Here is a 20,083-nt window from a genome sequence, read left to right as displayed (position 1 = left end):
TCAGGTACTAGAAGTTTTCAGATTTGAGTTCAAAGAGAAGCAGTCACAATAAAAAGGAAGAAGAGAGTCCTCACTTACACAGTAAATTCCTTTTGCAAGTTCTATTTTAAAGAAAGAAACAGTGTCTTAACTTTAGTTGGCATTCAATTCCCTCAATTGACCTAATCTTGCTCAGCTAATAGGTAAAATATAAATGCTGAAAATTCCTCCAGGCAGCCATGAAAACTTTATATTAAGGTATATACTGACTTGATATATACCTGATTCTACAAATAAACATACTCACAGTATGTACAGGTACATTATATTTGCATCACAAGCCTCAGGTGCCACATTTTATTTATGTAAAAGTTTAGAGATTTACTTAAACTTTCTCCTCCTGAAGCGTTTGGTACTGACTGCTTCTGTGAAGCATAATAACAGTTAATGTTTATAAAGTACGTACTTGTACCCAGTAGAACATTAATAACTGTATTATGCATGAACTAGATTTCTTTTTAGTCAGGTTTATTGAGATACTGTTTATACACAGTGTATAGTTCTGATTTTTGACAATATGTATAGGTCATAGAACCAATACCACAATCACTATTCAGAATGCTTCCATCACCCCAGTTTCCTTGTTCCCCTTTGTAGTCAGTCCCCTCCCCACATTCCTAAGCCCTGACAACCACTGGTGGGAATTCTGCCCTTTTTGTTTTGCCTTTTCCAGAATGTCACATAAGTAGAATCATATAGTATATATTTTGAGTCTGGCTTATTTCACTTCCTAATGCTTTTAGATCCATCCATGTGGTACCTGTATTTCAGAAGTTCATACCTTTGTATTGCTAATAGCATTCCATTGTATGGATATCCCACGATGTGTCTAACCATTCTCCAGTTAATGGACATTTGGGCTTCCAGTATTTGGTGATTCTGACTAAAACTGCCATAAATATTTAAGTAGAAGTTTTTTTATAGACCTATATTTTCATTTCCTTGGGCATATATCTAGGATTGAGACTGCTGGATTGTCTAATAAGTATATGTGTATCTTTACAAGAAACTGCTAAACTGTTTTCCAAATAGGCTGTACCATTTTGCATTCTCACCAACACTGTATGAAAGGTATAGTCGCTCTGTATCCTCTCTAGCACTTGGTATTGTCAGGGTTTTTGTTTGTTTGTTTGTTTTTTAAGTTTTTCTACTGGTATTGTGACTTTAATTTGGATTTTCCTGTTGAGTAAGGATGTTGAGATTTTTTTCTGTGTTTATCTGCCATCTGTATCTCTTTTTGGTGAAGTGTCTATTCAGATCGTTTGACCGTTTTTTTAAAAACTAGTTTGTTATGTTTGAGTTATTACAGTTTTTTTTTATTAAGCATAATAGTACATGCACTGGTTTTAATGCTCATAATACTCCTCTGAGGTGGGTACTTATTAGCCTAAATCACAGATAAAAAAGTTAGGCCACAGGATTGTTAATATAGCCCAGGAACACACAGCTAATAGGTAGCAGAGCTGGGATTTACACCCAAGCATATTGACTCTAGAACCTGTGCTGAACTGTTTGCCTATTTTTTTTTTTTTTTTTTAAAGATTTTATTTATTTATTTGAGAGAGAGAGAGCACATGAGAGGGGGTAGGGTCAGAGGGAGAAACAGACTCCCTGCTTAGCAGGGAGCCCGATGCGGGACTCGATCCTGGATCCCCAGGATCATGACCTGAGCCGAAGGCAGTCGCTTAACCAACTGAGCCACCCAGGCGCCCCTGTTTGCCTATTTTTGTGTGTGTGTGGAGATTGATTTCTTGGGGCTGTGACTATAACCAGGATCCAGTTTCTGTAGGTGGTAATTCTTACAGGGACACCCCTGAGCAAAGGGGCAGTATATTGTAATAGCAACTCTGGAATCATTCCCTAGGAACAGCTAGGATATTTGTTGCTGTTGAAGAAGGGTAATTATTTTCACTTTATGTCTCTTACTTCACTTCTACATACTGGTGGTCAAAAGTACTTCTTTTAAATTACTTTTCCAAATATCTGCCATTATCAAGTAATGAGGTACTTTATATAAATGGATTTTCTCAATAGCAGAAGCTTCTCCTTTTTTATGTATCCATACTTCATAAGAGATTTCCCACACTTGTTATTCCCTTTGTCTTTTAAAGACCTTTATCATAATAATGCTGACTTCAAGGCACTTACTGTTTGGTGATATACTTAGGAAGCACATAGAACTTACTGACCGTATAGGATGGCTTCAGGTTTCAGGACTTTTAAAGTTATATTTAGGGGCGCCTGGGTGGCTCAGTCGTTAAGCGTCTGCTTTCGGCTCAGGTCATGGTCCCAGGGTCCTGGGATCGAGCCCCGCATCGGGCTCCCTGCTCCGCGGGAAGCCTGCTTCTCCCTCTCCCACTCCCCCTGCTTGTGTTCCCTCTCTTGCTGTGTCTCCCTCTGTCAAATAAATAAAATCTTTAAAAAAAAAAAAAAAAGTTGTATTTATTTGTAGTTTTATAGGTTTTTAGTTTAGTCTTCTCTCATTATCCACTCTCTCATTTGTTTGTTCTGACATCATCCTTCACTATTCCCTCTTTCACCCTTATAACTTCTATTTCTAATTAGCTAAAAGATAATCAAATTATTGGGCTTACATGGATATGGTCTAAAATAAATTTCAGCTCTGGGAAACGACTTGGGAGTGTTCCAGTGAACATCCCCTGTGACTGTTCAAAGGACCTTTATTTCTTGTTTGGGATCCAAATAGTCATTCTAAATAAATGAGCTCTAAAGTAAGCTAACCATGACGTTTGACAGTAGAGAAAGTGATGTGTTTTTCTTTTTAGCATAATTTTTTATTAACAATTTGTTAAACCATGGGGATTATCTTAGTAAAAAGGTAAATCAAACAGTGTTCAGCAGAGTGGAATAAATAGGCACTTAATGGGCAGAAAGTCGGTTCACTATCATTATGTTTTGTAGCAGTTTGTAAAGTTCCTGTCTGAGTCAGTGACAGCTTGTCCTCTCAGCTGTGCCTCTAGTAAGGCGGAGTAATTACTTCCAAGTAATTAACTAAAGGGAGAAAACCTTGCCAAATCCTATTTACTTTTTGTAAAATATTAAGATGAAGGCTAGCTAGTGAGTAGCACTTTATCATGTAAAGCACTGTTGAAAGTGCTTAATGCTTTCAAGCCATTTTGACCAATTTAAGCTCTTACTTAGAATAAATTAATAAATATTCACCCAGGGGACAGGCTGAGTAGTTGTACTAACATTGCAGCTGCTTGGGCACCTTGTCAGATGTATGAGGACTCGGAGAGCAAAGCTTCGCTGTCTTTCATTGGCAGCCTTAGGACCAACCATGTATGGTGCAACATGGTGCCTGGCACGTGGTAGGCTTTTATTTGTGGAAAATTTTGTTTAAAAGGTAAAGAAAACTGTGACTATCGCTTGTAAGTAGTAGAATCATGAACCAGGATTGCATTGGTGATTTCTTTAAAATAGAGTTTTATAAAGTTTGCAGTTCCACTTAGAGTCACTTTGCTATATTTTAGTTTCTTACTAACCCTGGATTTGTTTTAAATTTTATAAATCAGATTAATTCATACTTACTTTTCCACTGAACTTTGAATTAGGAAATTAGAAAGTAGATTTTATGTTTAGTGAACTTGTAAATTGCATCTGATATTGTAGTTTGCTAGCTTTCCAGATTACATAGCAATATACCTCTTTCTTGTAAGGGTTAATGAGTAGCCTGGTTAGACTCACCAGCCCATTGTTACATTAAAAGCCAGAAAATTTGCTGTCTCCCTTCCATTCCCTCCCACATTGTTTATCTTTTCATAGTTTTACTTTACTTGATATATTAAGATAATTTTTAAAAGTTGAGATTTTATTTTTTAAAACAACATACGGTTTTAATTTTATTTCCTTGTAGATCCTGATTCCTTTTTGTTGTTGTTGTTAATTTTAAATTATGGTAATTAACATGAGCTGAATAATGGTTTAATCAAGGTAGATCTTGCTCCGTGGCTCTACATCCCTCTTTTTTCTATACCTCTCCTCTGTTTTTACCTGTAGATTTGCATGTTTGACCTAGCAGAATAATTGGGTCCACAGCAACATGGGCGTGCCTCCCTTAGAAACACTTAGTTTCATGTATGACTCATAGGCTGAAGCACAGACACCACTTCCCCAATCTACAGGAGCCATTTTAACAGCATAAAACTTGCCGGACTGCTTTTTATTTTCAAGCCCAAAGGACAAAAAGAGAACAGGAATATTTGAAGGTAACTTACGATTTTGTGTGTTTGCTTCTGGCTGTTTCCTGAGCTGATAAACGGAGGGTGGCTCTTACCTGTCGAAGAACATGGCTGAATGTGTTCTTTAACTCTCTGAAAAAATGTGTGTAGTCAGTCACATGCCTGATTGCACTTAACTGCGAGGGGGAAACAAAGCTTTCAAAATCTGGAAAGTTTTAGATCTTCTTGGAAAAGCATTTTTTATGTTTTACATGATTTTTCTTTCTTTCTTTCCCTGTATGAGTTGAGAATAAAGGAGACTTTCTTTTTCATACCACAAAACAAAGTTCGGTCAAATTTTCATTTTTAAAAAATCTAATTGTATTTATGGGGATAGCCAGAAAGTTAGAGTTAAGTAAACTGTACAATTCATGTGTGATACAGGAGTTAAGAAAAAAATTCGGAGGCACTGGTTCTGTTTTGGCATTTTGGTTAAAGGGAAGTCTGGGGACAACTCAGTCATAGGTGTTGCTCATTGACTGTTCTGTCCTTTTCGTTTTTCTTAAGTTAATGAAATTATACTAAACATTAATTTTTGAAAACTAAATAGAAGTTTAAGGAAAATGAACAGTCATTTAGATAATAAGTAAAAGTGGTTATTAAATAAAGAGGAAGAAAGAACAGTTCATTTACTGTTAGAAAAAAAATAATAAAGTTTTATAATTCACACTGGAAACGTATTCTGAGAAACAACCTTAGATGCATGACTAGCTTCTGAGGAAACATGTAGTATTTCAATTTGTGTATAAAGAAAAAGTAAAGAGTACTGGCCTTCCTTCTATATTACTGTTCTTAAAATGTGTTTGTTTTGAAGCAAAAAAGTAATACCTTTTGTGTGAAAGAAAAGATTGCTCAGTCTTTTCCTGGAATATTTATCATCATTGAAATTATGAAGTTCTGGCTAGCGTATATTCTGGTGTGCCTTGAAGTTCTCGGTCCTCTGAGAAGCTGGGTGCAGTAGTATTTTACTTATGAAAGCTATTTATGAAGTTAAAATTTGAATGAAAGTAAAATTTGAATGTTCAGTGATTATGAATAACATTTTTGGAAATCAAAAAGTCGTATTACTGACTATAATGATATTTCGCTAATTCTTTGGAAATTTGCTGTTGTTAACTTTCTAAGTGCTTGAAGACCTATCAGATAAAAGGGAAGGTACAAAGGCAGTTAGTTATGCTCTTGGAAAGGATCGTTACATTAACAGATCTCAATTCTGTGGTTTTGCAAGAAAGGCATAGCAGACATTTTACCAGCTCAGCTCTGAGCCATTTGCTATCATCTTGCTGGTTTAGTCAGCCTTTGAGTAAGTAGTGGCTGTATTTACTTCTACTCTGGTCTGTGTGAAAAATCTAATGAAACCTTTTTGCCTTTTTTTTTTTTAAGTTTTTAAAAGCCAGTGACCCATCAGAGAAAAATCTAGTGGCACACAAATAACCAAATAGTTAAGATTTTATTTATTAAAGAGAAGTAGAAGAATTTAGTTTCTTAAAATTAAGGGGCCGTTATAATTTAAATAAAATGGTACGGGTCATATATTTCTGTCTCTTACCCATGTGACAAAGACTGAAGTGGGACTTCAAGGAGAAGGGAAGGGAAAAAAAAGCATGGAAGCAAGGGAAGGCCAGAAAGACTTATTTAGTAGTCTTCTTCCCACTCTTTTCCTTTCATAAGGTTGAATATAAGTTTAAATTGAGTCATCAGAATTAAACTCAGAATTACCCATTCAAAGAACTGGAGCACTGAAAAAGACTGAAGATCGTTCAGTGGCCTCACTTTTATAGATGAAGACACAGTGGCCGGAAGGGTCTTGTGACTCGCTCAAGGTCGTGCAGCGCTTAGTGGCTGGAGCTGCTCATGCTAGTCCACACTAACAAGTGATGCTTTGTTTGAAATGGGCTCTGTTTCCTTAAGAATAAATAAAACCTTAATTAAGTTGGTTGGTGATAATTTTGGTAGCAAGATGCAACCAAATGATTCTGAAAATGTGTTCAAACAAGTTTCCTTTTTCATCAGAGAGAAGATGATGCATTTATTTAATTTCTACCACAGCTTGTTTTCATTATTATAACTTCTTCATAGTTGAAGCATTGTTTATGACATTGCTTGTTTAAAGATGGGTCTAGGGGAGATGGAAATTTAAGGAGTTGGGAATTTACTCTGAACTTGTAGATACAAAGACAGGTTTATTTCTGCCTTAGTTCTATCTCCTGTTCTTTTAGGAACCAAATACTGTTTTAATATGATGTCTTATTCTTTTAAAGTGTGTATGTGTGTAAAACTTTGCATATGAGTTTACAAAATATAGAAGTCTCTAAGCTCTGACATTATACTCATTTTGAACTGAAACTTTCCAGAATTAGTAATCTCATTCCATTTGTTTGTCATATCTTCTACTCCTTTGAGAGTTTACTATGCATACTAGGCACTTTTAGAATCTTCTGGGCATACAAAATCTTTGTTAACTTTTTGATGTGTTTTATTGCGGTGGTTGAAATTTACTTTAGATCTGCTTTCTTTAAGTCTGAAATTTGGTTTTTTAAAATTACTTTGCATGTAACTGTTGAATCTCCTAAGTCTCCAAGTCCCCTAAGCCAATTCAATATCAGACCCCCCACAATATGGTTGTCATTGTCCTAAAGAACAGACAGCACAGAAGTGGCTGGAAAACATGGGCCCTCTCCTCACAAACTTAGATTCTTTTTTTTTCTTTTTTTTTTTTAAAGATTTTATTTATCTATTTGAGAGAGAGAGCAAGAGAGAACACAAGCAGGGCCAGGGGCAGAGGGAGAAGCAGATTCCCCACTGAGCGGTGAGCCAGACCTAGGTCTCAATCCCAGGACATTGGATTCATGACCTGAGCCAAAGGCAGACGCTTAACTGCTGAGCCCCTGAGCCACCCAGGTGCCGCACAAACTTAAATTCTTACTGGGAAAACAGGGCGTGGTAGCATCGGGTTAAATAAGAATGGAACCAAACCACTGTGGAGTTACATTCAGGCTCAGACTATTTAGGTAGAGGTGAAACATGACTGAAACTTACAATAGGGAAGAGTATGGCTCTTTAGGAATTATTAGTATTGAAGAATGAATAGTATTTGCCTAGGTTAAGAGGAGTGTCTTCACCAATAAGAATGTAAGCTCTTTGAGGTCAGAGATGTTTTATTTTTCTGTCTTTTTGAACCATTGACAAAAGTACGGAGCACATATGAATACAGTTACGATTTGCTGCATCAAAACCTCGGCTACTCAGTTGGGCAGATTCTGCTAAAGTTGGGGGTGGCAAACCTTTGAAAGGCATGTGGCCCTCAGCTTCATCTGTCTGATGTCTGTACATCATAACCATTCAAAGAAAAAATGAACACCTACCTGGTAGTATATGTTTTAAAGCAGTAATTTTCAACCTTTGGTGTAATAATCACCTGGTTCCAACCCTGAGATTCTGATTCATTGGGCCTATGGTTTGGTTTATCAGTCAGCATTTTTAATAATTACCCTAGATGATTGTGGTGCAAGTGCTTGTAGGCCACACTTTCAGAAAAAGAGTACAGGTTTAGGAAGAGCAGTCAATCAGTTTCTTAGCAGTTTAATATTTGAATTTTTAAGCAACAGGGATATTTTGAAGCCTGCAGCCTCTGGTAAGTCAAGAAAGTGACTGGAGTAGTTTATTATCAATATTAGAACTTATTCAGCCTCTTCTCCCTACCCCAGTTACTCCTTTCTTTATTCCATTTTTTGCTATTCTGTGTCTTTAAGCTTTGTGGCTCTCCCTTTTTCTGCTTCTCTAATTCTGCTTTTCCTCCTGTCACACCCAAACCCACCACTATATTGACCACAGTAAATAATTAAGCTAATTATTTTTTTTTCCAAATGTAGTTGGCCTATTCTTTATCTCAGTGAACCATCACTCTCCCAGTGTTAGTTTTTTTAGTACCATCTGGTACTTCATGGCCTTCTCTTCATTCCCTTATCCTTGGGTTTCTAGGCAAAACATTCCCTTCCTGATTTAAGGTAGCATTTATAGCCTTTGAAAATCCTTTTCTCCTGGGAAATAAACTTTTATTATTGGCAGTTGTTTGAGTCTGGGAAAGAGGTTTTTTTGTTTTGTTTTGTTTTTAAGAACCATGTAATGCTTGGTTATGATTTTTGAGGTTTCTTTGGACATTTAACTCGATCACTGATTGCATATTTGTACCTTATATTATATCCCATCTAATGGAACATAGGCATTCACAGACTCCTGTAGGGATGGGAAGAACAGTCCATCAGTTGGATGGTCTGAAAATAATTACTGTTTCCGTTGTTTGGCCAGAATATTTTGTTCCTCTTCAAGGTAGCAGGAACTAGTATGACTTTACAAGATAAAAAGTCATGTAAAGTTCATTATCTGTGTGATGGATGCCCAGTCATATAGTGGGCCTTGTGTTTGTGCAAAGTTGTATAATTTAAAAAAATCTAAGTTAAGGAAAATTTGTTATTTTTTGTGTTTTGGAAAACAGTCCTATGAACAGTGAAACTAAAACTATAAATATGAGGTGTTGAATTAATAACTTTATGTGCATCTTATTTTTTTAAATCAAAGTACTAAATGGAAGCTTATATTGTAATGGGGCATTTCATTCTCTTTTTTGTTTTAAAACTGAAATGTACATGTAGGAGAATCTATAAAACATATACAGTTTGAATATAATTACAAAGTGTTTACCTGTTACACAACAACCTAGGTTAAGAAGTAGGCCCCTTATGTTAGAAATCCCCCACTGCTGCCCCATGTTTGTTTCTTCTTAAAAATAATTACTATACTGACTTTTGTGATAACCTTTTCATTAAATTTTTACCCCTTTGAACTTCATGTAAATGGAATCACAGCGTATATATTCTGTAGTGTCTTGCTTTCATTCAACTCTGCGAGATTTATCTTAATTAATTTTAATTGCCATGTTTTACTCCATTGTCTGTCTAGACCAGAATGTATTTACTGTCTTTTGTTGATGACATTAGATTATTTCCAGTTTGGGAACATTCTTGCACACAGTTCATGGAACATATGTGCAAGAGTTCTCTAAGGCAGTATCATCCCATTGAGGTATGAGAGTTGTTTACAAAGAGTGTGGAGAGAATGGATAGTTCAAGATAATTTAGAGTTCTTCATTATCTTTCGTAGGAACAGATGCCTGCCATTGATGCCTTCTTACCCATTCAGCATCTTACTATGGTGTATTGTCCTGGGGGGTAAAATCCTCGAGGACCCTAAACAGATGGGCAATTGATGCATTTCAGAGTAAGTTTTAGACATCAACATATTTGACCACTAAACACTTTAACCTGCCTGTCATTTATTAACTAGAGTTATTTCAAACAATTTTGAATTAAATTTTTAATAGAAGAAATACAGCATAGTCCCAGTTATGTACATAAAAACAATGTGATTTTTGATACATATGTATTGAAGCTATAAAAATACGGACAGATAGGGGCAACATCAAATTTAGAATGGTTGGGAGGGATAAAATGAGATTAGAGAGGGATATATAGGAGGCCTTAGCTATATGTGGCTTTCTTTCCTTAAGAATCTGAAACAAATTATGGTAAAATATTAGTGTAAATAAAGCTGGATGATGGCTATGTGAATGCATTCTCTTTCTCTTTGGTTGAACTATTTCATAATAAATTTTGAAATTTTGCTGTGTAAGAGGTAGTTTATTTTTGCCCCACATTTATAAATAACTGAGGAATAATGTTAATTTGATGAGGAACAGAAGTTGATTTTTTAAAAATGGTGAGTAAAATCTACATCATAAAGTATGTTAACTGCCTGCTTCAGTGAAAGATTAGCTCGATTCAGAACTAAGTTGTAATGACTGTGTGTCTGTCCCATATAACTAATAAGATGGCTCTAGACATTCTGATGGATTACTTCCAGTTGAGATCCATTAACAAGTTGGAGTTTTGTTTGCTAGAAATAATTTAGTATTTAGAACCATCCCACATTCAAATATTATTCATAAACACATTTCAGGGGCGCCTGAGTGGCTAAGTCAGTTAGGCATCTACCTTCAGCTCAGATCATGATCCCAGGGTCCTGGCATTGAGCCCCGCATCACGCTCTCTACTCATCGGGAAGTCTCCTTCTCCCTCTGTTCCCCCCTCCACCATGTGCACGTGCCTGCTCTCTCTTTCAAATAAATAAAATCTTTAAAAAACACATTTCAGAACAAAAAGATTCATAAGACACACACAATTGATAGAGTATTAATTGACACTATTGATGAACTTCAATAGGCTGTTACCCCAAATTAAACTTTTGCATCTAACCAGATTTATTGACATGTCTTCATCTTGCTTCCTTAAAATTCTTCCTATAATGATAGCAATTCCTGTATCTTTAGTGATTTTTTTTGTTGTTATAAACTTGATATGGAATCTCTATGTATGAGGTTTCCAAAATTTAGTAATGTAATTGTGGGAATTGCTATTAAAAAAGTGAAAACATAGATCTTAATCCAGGTTTTTGCTTTCATAATGATCTCTTGGCTCTCTTTTTACGATTTTCCCCACAGTGTATGTCTAAGTAATAGCAGAAATGGCAGGGACAGAGAGGAACAAATGGAAGTAGAAGTCCTAGGATTTTATAGTAAGAAGGATTCTTGTTAAAAGTCCTGTAGTCCAGGAGTCCCCTGAACTTTTTATTAAATTCCTTTTCAATCTGTATAATCTACTGATTCGTTCAACAATTATTTATTATCTCTTAGGCATTATTCTTGATGCTGGGGAATATATCCATGAACAAAACATAGAAACTTTATTCATACATTATATACATATACTCTATTAATTAACTTCCATTTAAAATGTGTTCTAATGTACACAAAGATTAGAGAAAGTTACAGATAAATCAGTGATCCTCAAACTGCTTTTGGTGAGACACTGAGATGAAGAAAGCAAACTAGGACTTATATATATATATTTTTAATTTCTTTTCTTTTCTTTTTAGAACTTATATTTTTAACAGCTTTATTTTACCAAGGAAATGTATCCCAGAGAGTTTTCTTTTCAATATACCATTCTTCTGAGAAAGGATCCCTGTAAAGGGCATTTAATAAATAATAATAGCCCATCCTTGTAAAGAATTCATATGTTGACAAATATAACCCCATGGAAACAAAAGCTCTTTATGGTCCTCAATAACTTTTAAGAATATAAATGGGTCTTGACACCAAAAGAATGTTGCATGATTGCAACCAGTGTTTTAAATATCATTCTTACAGATTTTTTTTTCCATTCTTAAATTTTATTTAGGAAACTATGGTTAAGTAACTTGCCTAAGATTGGATAATTTAATAGATCACTGATACTTACAGCATTTGATTTAGTCTTTTCTCCTATTGATAATAAAGCAGAGTTTTACATAAATTAGAGTTTAAAAAAAATCACAAGTGTTCTAAACCAGAGGTTTTTTTCCCTAATGATGAAGATAGATGATCACTTTTACCATATATTTATTTGTGCCCTTCCAAGTTCCTTCCACAAATAACAGCAAACGTCACTAAAATTGGGGAGAGTATTGGGGCACCTGGGTGGCTCAGTCGGTTAAGTGTCTGCCTTTGGCTCAGGTCATGATCCCATGGTCCTGGGATCTAGCCCCAAGTAGGGCTCCCTGCTCAGCGGGGAGTCTGCTTCTCCCTCTGCCTTTGCCCCTCCCCCTGCTTATGCTCTCTCTCGCTCTCTTTCTCTCAAATAAATAAATAAAATCTTTAAAAAAAAGTTGGGGAGAGTATTAAGTTATTATATTTATATTTAATATAAGTTATCAACTACAGTGATTATTAAATATGTAATATATATTTAATACAATTATACTTACGTTTAAATTCTTATATTTAATGTTAAAATATTAAACTTGCTAGTAAAGGAATGCAAATTAAATGAAATTACTTTTGCCCATCATATTGACAAAAAATCAAAATACCATTAAATGTGCCTGCATGTATTCTGTTGATAGCAGTATTAACCAAAAAGCCTTCTGGAGAGCAATTGACGTCTATCAAATGCTTTGAAAATGTACCTATCTTTTGACATAATAATCTCAATTGTAGGACTCTATCTTAAAGAAAATTTAAGAATGGGAACAGCGATGAAACTATGAAGATACTTGAACCACTGGTTTTTAATAGCACAGTAGTTTACGAACTTCGTATCTTCCCAAAATTTGTTTTCTTTATACTCGTAAAAATTATTGAGGATCCCAAGAGCTTTTATTCATGTGAGTTACATTTATCAGTATTTACCAATATTAGAAATTAAAACAAAATTTAAAAATATCGATACATTATTTTCCTAAAAAATAATAAACTCATTACATGTTTACTTAATTATTTTTATAAAAGACAACTGTGTTTTCAAAAACAGAAACTGTATTGAAAGGAGTGCAAATCTTTATTTAATCTTTGGCTTAACAGAAGATAGCTAGATTTTCATATCTGCTTCCACATTAAATCTGTTGCAGTATGTTGCCTTTGTTGAAGAATGTGAAGAAAATTTGGCCTAATACAGATGTCTAGTTGGAAAAGGGAGATGTATTTTAATAGCCACTTCAGATAATTTTGTGTTTTTACTTTGATACTACACAAAAACTCAACAAATGCTAGTTTCTTAAAGGTTAGTGCAAAGGGATTCTGAAACCCTATCAATGAACTTTCTGTCCTCTGTAACGTTAAAATCCATTTGTCTGTCTTACACTTTGATGAATTAATGTTTTCCTGAGACAAGATTTTATAAGATAATTAATTGGTCATCTGAGTATTCCAAATGTTGACCTAATATTTTTAAAAATCACATTTTTAAATATTATACCAGTCTTATCAAAAAGTCTTTTAAGTGTTGGAAAGCTAATAAGCCCAAAGTAGTGTACATAAGTTTTCTAAAATTCTGATTTGCAGTTGAAAGTTCACATTTTATCATTGGTGACAAATGCTGTTGTTTTCCGTGAAGTGACAGGGTCACTTTATTCATTTTTGGGAACATGGCTGCCAAATACCCAGTTATGAATAATAAGTAGTTCTTTGAAGTAAAAATGGTGTTCCATGAAAAAAGCAGCTAGTTTAGCTCATAACTAAAGTAATTAGTGGAGAGCCTGGCTGGCTCAGTCAGTAGAGCATGTGATTCTCCGTCTCAGGGTTGTGAGTTCAAGTCCCAAGCCTCTCATTGGGCATAGAGCCTACCTTAAAAACAAAAAACAAAAAAGCAAAACAAGTGGTGCTTTTTGTCAGGACAACCATTCTGTTTTAGAATTTGACAGAAGTACTTTATATGTACTTCCCATTTTATCACTCACAGTGTTAAAAAGGCATGTATTTAATGGTTGAAATTTAAGAAAAAGTTTTACTCTTCATCAAGGACGTTCTTAAGTGAAACTGCCTTCTTTTAAATATGAGTGCCTCGTGGTAAAGAATACAATGACTAGTATGGTTTGGTGATATAGCCTGATTCATGCTAAGGCTAATATTTACATCCACCTTTGCTTTTGCACTATTAGTGTAAATGTGACCACTGTGAGAAAAGGCAGATATAGTACCCTAGTATCACTATGAAAATAGTTTTGACCTCACGAACTCTCTGATGAAAGGGCTTCTGGATCCTCTGTGGGTCTGAGGATTACATTTTGAGGACCACTATAAAATGGCAACATTAGAAATAGTCCAAATGTCCAAAAATGGGGCTTGGTTAAATAAGTGATGGTGCTTCTACACAATTATATGATAGTTTATGTTAAATATGAACTTATTATACAGTATTTTTCTGTTTCTTTTTTTCTATGTTGGGTGCCCTCTTTAGTGAGGAAATCCACATTTCTCGAAGAAAGTGAATGTTGATTCTGACCCTCAACATTTCCGTTTAGTTGGTGATTTTGTGATTAAGGAAAGGGAAATTAAAAGGCAAAGAAGGCAGTTGCTGGCTTCTCTTCCGGTCTGAGGGATTTCTGTGTAGTGACTTTGAGTTTAATTTTCAGTGTAAAAGGAATTGGCAGTGGTATCGATCATTTTTAAATGCTTTATAGAAGTAGGTGAAATAGGCCTTCAGATTCACTTCTTCCTTGTAGATTCACTTCCTCATTTGGCATTTTCTGATTTACATTTTCTTATTGTGTTGTTCTTAATTGGGAGAACTTTGAGTTGCTATATAGTACTTAGCTTCAGAGTGGGTTAAAGAAGTGAAGTTTCCAGAACAAACGTAGCCAGAGATTTTCTCATTGCGGTTTAGAACATCATGCTGATGGAACCATCACTTGTCAGTGGTGGCGCTGTAGCCTACACCTTTGAGGCAAGTCAGAAAGAGACCATTAGGGTTAGACCTCAAGGCTTCTTGTCAAGATTTCCACACATGGTGTTCTTAAGGGGAACCATCCGTGTTCTGCAGAAAGTCACGACACTTTTCATGAGAGGCGTCATTGAAGATAGGCTGCTGTCTAGATCTTAGATATTTCTCTTTGTCATAATGGAAGCCTAATACCCATCCATGACTTATCTTCAGTAATAATATTTTTCTAAGCACTGAATTCTAGAGAATGTTTAATGTTTAAAATCTCTTTCCAGATAATCTTTATGTTCATTCAAAACTTTGTGTCTTGTTAAAGTATGCTGGGAGAATATATATGGTATGATAATATTTATATAAAGTTTAAAATATACCACACAAAAGACATACTTAGAGCCTAAGGAAAAACAATGTGAAGATTTTAGATTTAAATTAGAGTAATTAATTAGAATTAGTGTTACGTGTGTTTTCTTAAAGCCTTTATTTTACTTTTTTAAAAAGATTTATTTATTCTAGAGAGAGGGGGAGAGAGAGCGAGGGGTGGGAGGGGCAGAGAGAGAGGGAGAGAGAATCTCAAGCCGACTCCCCACTGAGCACGGAGCCCAACATGGGGCTCCATCTCACAACTCTGAGATAGTGATCTGAGCCAAAATCAAGAGTTGGATGCTTAACCAACTGAGCCACCCAGGCGCCCCAATGTTATGTGTGTTTTAATTTGAGAGACCGTTTGAAACAATTTGCATTTAGAAATGGATGATTTATTTTGTAAATGATCTTATTGAAAATGTTTTATGATATGAACTTTCTTAACTAGATGTTCTATTTGATCCTTTGATCTGTGGATCAGAGACAAATTTATGTATTGTTAAAGGATAATTCACAACCTTTTAGTCTCAGGAATAAACTGAAAGAAAGGTGTAATGTACACCTGCCCTTGGTAGAATCAAACAGTTGCACACCAATGTTAACATACTTGATTTCTGAGAAGGTGGTAGACACTAGGTTCTTAGATGCTCTGAGACTTTCCACCATATTTAGGGTGATTGAAGCATCAGAGCCAGAGGCTGTGGGAAGGGAACTAATGTATAAGGAAATGGATACTTCCCTTGGGGTTCAGAGAGCATTTATTCCTAGATATTGGGGACAATTGAAGTAATACATTTACAAGAGCAGCAATGTACTAAAGACATGCTAGGAAGGCATTGATAACTCTTACATTCTTGAAAAGAATGAACTAGATCCTTCCACTGAAAAATACTGGGTAAGAAAGAAATTGTTTCCCATGCCACTCATTTAAGCAGTGTTACTTATTTTAGGAGCATGGTGCCCTGCTTAAAGTGGACTATTAAGTGCATACTAAATTCTGTGTAGAAAAGAGGTCACAGGAAGCTCTGTATGGGCTTATGTGTAGTAAAATACTGAGTCATTCTGAACATGACCTAGAGAGGAATGGCACTGAATCCTGGTGAAATTGTAGTTGTGGTAGCTTCTGGCTTAGGTAAGAATTGATCAAGATGAATAGAGAAGATGGTTGCATTGTGTCCAAGATTTTATAGAATATGAGGCATATGAATGATGAATTGAGGTGATTCTTGAGAATTATTAGTTTGGAAGGCAACTAGGCATGATGAAAAGTAAGCACCTCTGCTTTAGTTATAAGTAATTGGAAGTTTGCTTAAAGTGACTTAGAGCAGTAAGAATTTACCTCTTGAGAACAGATTTTATTTAGTTTGTGTATAGTTGAGAGTTGAACAAAAATGAGTAAATAATGTTAGCCAAGTTTTGGATATATAGGGAAGTGGGCAAGGGAGTAGAGATAGTTTGGTTGAAGGGGGACACAAATTATACTCTGGGGAGAGTACTGACAAGAAGCCATGGTGACCAAAGATCAAAGAGGCAAGTTATCTGCCCTGCTTTGTTTTGAGTCCATTGCTGGAAGGTTGATTTTTTTTTTTTTAAGGTGGTACTTATCTTTTACTTATCTAGGTGGTCAAGTGTTATTTATCTAACCAGTTTGAGGGCTTATTGTATTGTTCAGACACTTGATTTTTTACTCAGTCATTGTGGTTTTCAAGTCTTAATTTGTAAGATGTTTACTCCTAAGGACACTTTTTCAGAAGACTATAATCATGAGTTTTTGTGTGCATAATGAACTTAGATCCCAACCTCAAAATATAGAGCAAATAAGCTCTGTTTTCATAAACAACTCTTCACCATTCCTATGTTATAGTTGACTGTACTTTGATACATTTTCATATAAACTATTGGACTATTTATAAAACAAGACCTAAAGATGTAGCAAAGAAGGCAGGAAATACTTGACGTTTGTCTGCCATATCTTGTTCTCTGCTTCCTGTCAGTTAAACCACGATGAGAGGAACAGAGACACAGATGTACAATTGCTGCTTTAATTTCCCATTAGGGAGACCCGTTAAATATAAAGCTTGTTTCATTAAACTTTTGTCACTTGTTGATTCTAGGTATGTTGTAGGCTTGTTTTGTATTATATGGATTATATGGATTACAATTACATGTTTGATATAGAAAATATAACTTTTACATAATAAAAATGTGTTTAGTTTTATGAAATTTTTATAGGTCATAAAGAATTGGCTTTCAAATTTGTATATATGATGTACATACAATATGAAGTGATAAGCTAATGTTTTGATCTTGAAATTTTAGTATTTAAGCATAAATTTACTTTTGTATTTTGGCATATCCGGATTCGTTAAAATGTTTAAAGCATTTTATGGTACAACTTTAAGATGACAAAAGGAAGATCATAGAGCTTGACTTATTCAAGAAAATATAGTAGATGAAAGAACTAGGATTTGAATGAATGTTTTCTGATACTACTAGGTCCTGTGTCCTTTTAAAGTTTGTTTTCATTAAATTCCTATTATACTTATTATTCATATTATTCAGTGATTCAGACTTTTAAGTTTACCCTTGCCTGTTCTACCTGGAATATCCCTCCCCCCCATTATCTCTGCTTTGAAAAAAGAGATGCTACTTATGCCTAAAGAAATGGCCCACCTGTCACTTCCTTGTGAAGTTTCTCAGGTTCTCACAGGTATTTATCTCTTTCTCATTATTCCTTTAACACTTGGTTGACTTAATTATTTACATTGTTCTATAGTTATCTGTTTACATACTTTTTTTCTTGCTTTAGGCAGTGAACTACTTCTTTATTTTTGTATACCCAGTACCTAGCATGTAATAGATTTTATAAATACTTCTTAGAGGAATAAATACATGCTTGATATTTCTTTTCTTCATTCTAGAAACAAAAAAGCTGATTAAAGAACTACAATGTGATTCCTTTCTACAATATTCCTTTATGGTTTATTTGTAAGAAACAATTTCATTATAAGATTTCTTTCCTGCTTCTGCCTTCCCCCTGTTGGTTTTTGCTATTTATAGAAATGAAGTATCTTAATGAGATTATTAGTGTTTTCAGCATAGGTGAAAGTGGTGATTATTGGTTCACTAAAAAATGTAGCTGAGAATACCTTAGTAATTGCTGAATATAAAAAATCTTTTACTTTTGTCTTTAATCTGGAGAAAGTGTCTAGCTCTTCATTACAGTTTTCCTGATTTCTCCACTGAATAAAAGGAATAATTCCCTTTACTACTTCTTGCTTATGCCTATATTATTTTCTGTTTTTGTTTCTAAGTCTTATGTACCTCAGTGATTTGGGGCTTCTGAATTATAATTTTTCAATGTCAATGCAAAAAATAAAAGAAAAATATAAATTACAGTCCTATTATCAACAAAGCAAGATTCTTTACAAGTCGGATTTTAGTTTAGACCTGTCTGTTGTAGGAATGTTTTTAAAAAGTTCATGTATTAACAGTTTTTCCAGCTGAAAATAGATGTAGGTTACTATCTTATTTTTAAAATATCAAATTTAAATGATCAAATGAAAAATAAAGTCAGACCTAAAGATTCAGATCTGCTTTTTAAAGCTTAAAGGAAAAATTATGAAGCTATATGAATTTCATTTCTTAAGGAGTTTCAAAAGAACCAATGAAGTAATTCTTATTTATTAAAACCTGTCTTAAAAAAAGAAAACCAACTTAGGCTAGACATGTGGAAAATAGTTCATAGGGTTGTTGAGTGTTCTTTTACATGTGGGGCTTCCCGTTTTTGCCCCGTTTGTTTGTGGCATTTGTGTTTTTCTATGTTTGAATCAGAAGATACATGCCTATATGTTGCTTTGAGCATAGTCGATAAAGCCCAGAACACCACCAGCTGGTTTTGGCAGGTGAGCACATTGTGTAAAATTCTGTGAAATGCTAAAGCAGTCATTTGGACACACTAATGTTTTATCATTTTAATGAAGAATTACAGTAAGTAAATGTTTTTTTATTAACAAAAGACAGTGTCCTTCGATCTTGTGGCCTAATTTGACTTGCAACACAATGTACTTTTACTGTGCTTTTAAATTAGGTTAATAAAGGACATATAGAGCCAATTTATATGTCTTTTGTTCTCAAGTAGCTTGTCACCTTAAGAGATGGGACATAGTAAATAATTGTGGAATAACATGGGAGAATAAGCTTCGTGGAGGCTTCTGCTCTGTTACATATATTATTGTGATTAGCATTTGTGTTAGCTGGTAGACTGTGATGGCTTATAGGGCAAGACCGGATCTTAGCCACCGCCTTTTCCCTGTCCTCCCTTACCCACCAGAATCTGGCAGATAGGTCTCTCTGAGTGCTCGTTACATAAATAAAAGAATATAGATAGTACTGATAACGATTTCTGAAGGCCATCTAGTATATAGGAAAAAGACAATACAGGGAGAATTTCCTCTTCTTCATTGAAGTGTTTATATTTGTAAAGAGAATGCTTTGTAAAAATCCCAGTAAACTCTATTGTTAAATTTCAATCCAAAGTCAAAATAAAAAAGTGAAGTGGAGGCCCTCAGGTTCTCTCCATCTAGGTTAATCAGCTTTGCCCTGAAGAAACCTGCCTTTGGGTTTAGCTGTAGTTCTCCCCCCATCTCCACCCTCACCCCAGGTTTCCCTTTCCCTCTCTGTGTGTACTTACAAATGGTCTTAAAGGTGCAGCATTTCTCCCACAACTCTTACTCTTAAGAGTAGGAGAGGTCACGTTTCCTGTGCCCAGTTGTTGGGGGTTGGGAGATAGTGGGAGACAGACACAGAAGGAGAGTGGCAGAAGTTTCTACTCCTGGTGTTAAGAGAACAACATGTATTGCCTGGCAACCTCACATTTTTAATGCAGACTATTTTGAGGGGAAACAGTGTTTTCACCTCACTGGTGGGAATGCAAACCTGGTGCAGCCACTGTGGAAAATAGTACGGAGGTTCCTCAAAAAGTTAAAAATAGAACTGCCCTGTGGTCCAGTAATCAGACTACTGGGTATTTACCCCAAAAATACAAAACACTAATTCAGAGTAAGTCAGAGGAACACATGCACCCCTATGTTTATTATAGCATTATATACAATAGCCAAATCATGG

General features: G+C 35.0%; 1 protein-coding gene across 6 annotated transcripts in view; it reads left to right on the top strand.

Moving 5' to 3' along the window:
* Positions 1–20,083, top strand: part of ELF1 (E74 like ETS transcription factor 1) — a 102,797-nt gene that overhangs the window by 23,847 nt on the left and 58,867 nt on the right. For 3 of the 6 annotated variants that reach the window (XM_078070295.1, XM_078070290.1, XM_078070296.1), the window contains exons 1-2: positions 4,144–4,268; positions 9,441–9,557. The exons of 1 other annotated variant lie outside the window; for it this stretch is intronic. The gene's annotated coding sequence lies outside the window, so the exon portion shown is untranslated. Of the gene's footprint in view, positions 1–4,137; positions 4,269–9,440; positions 9,558–20,083 lie in introns of those variants that run through there. 2 more of the 6 variants (XM_078070292.1, XM_078070291.1) reach the window with 2 other exon arrangements.

Source organism: Halichoerus grypus, chromosome 4 (genome assembly GCF_964656455.1).
Source record: "Halichoerus grypus chromosome 4, mHalGry1.hap1.1, whole genome shotgun sequence".
Classification (NCBI taxonomy): Eukaryota; Metazoa; Chordata; class Mammalia; order Carnivora; family Phocidae; genus Halichoerus; species Halichoerus grypus.
Note: the sequence above shows the minus strand (reverse complement) of the source record. Positions and strands in the feature narration are given on the sequence as shown.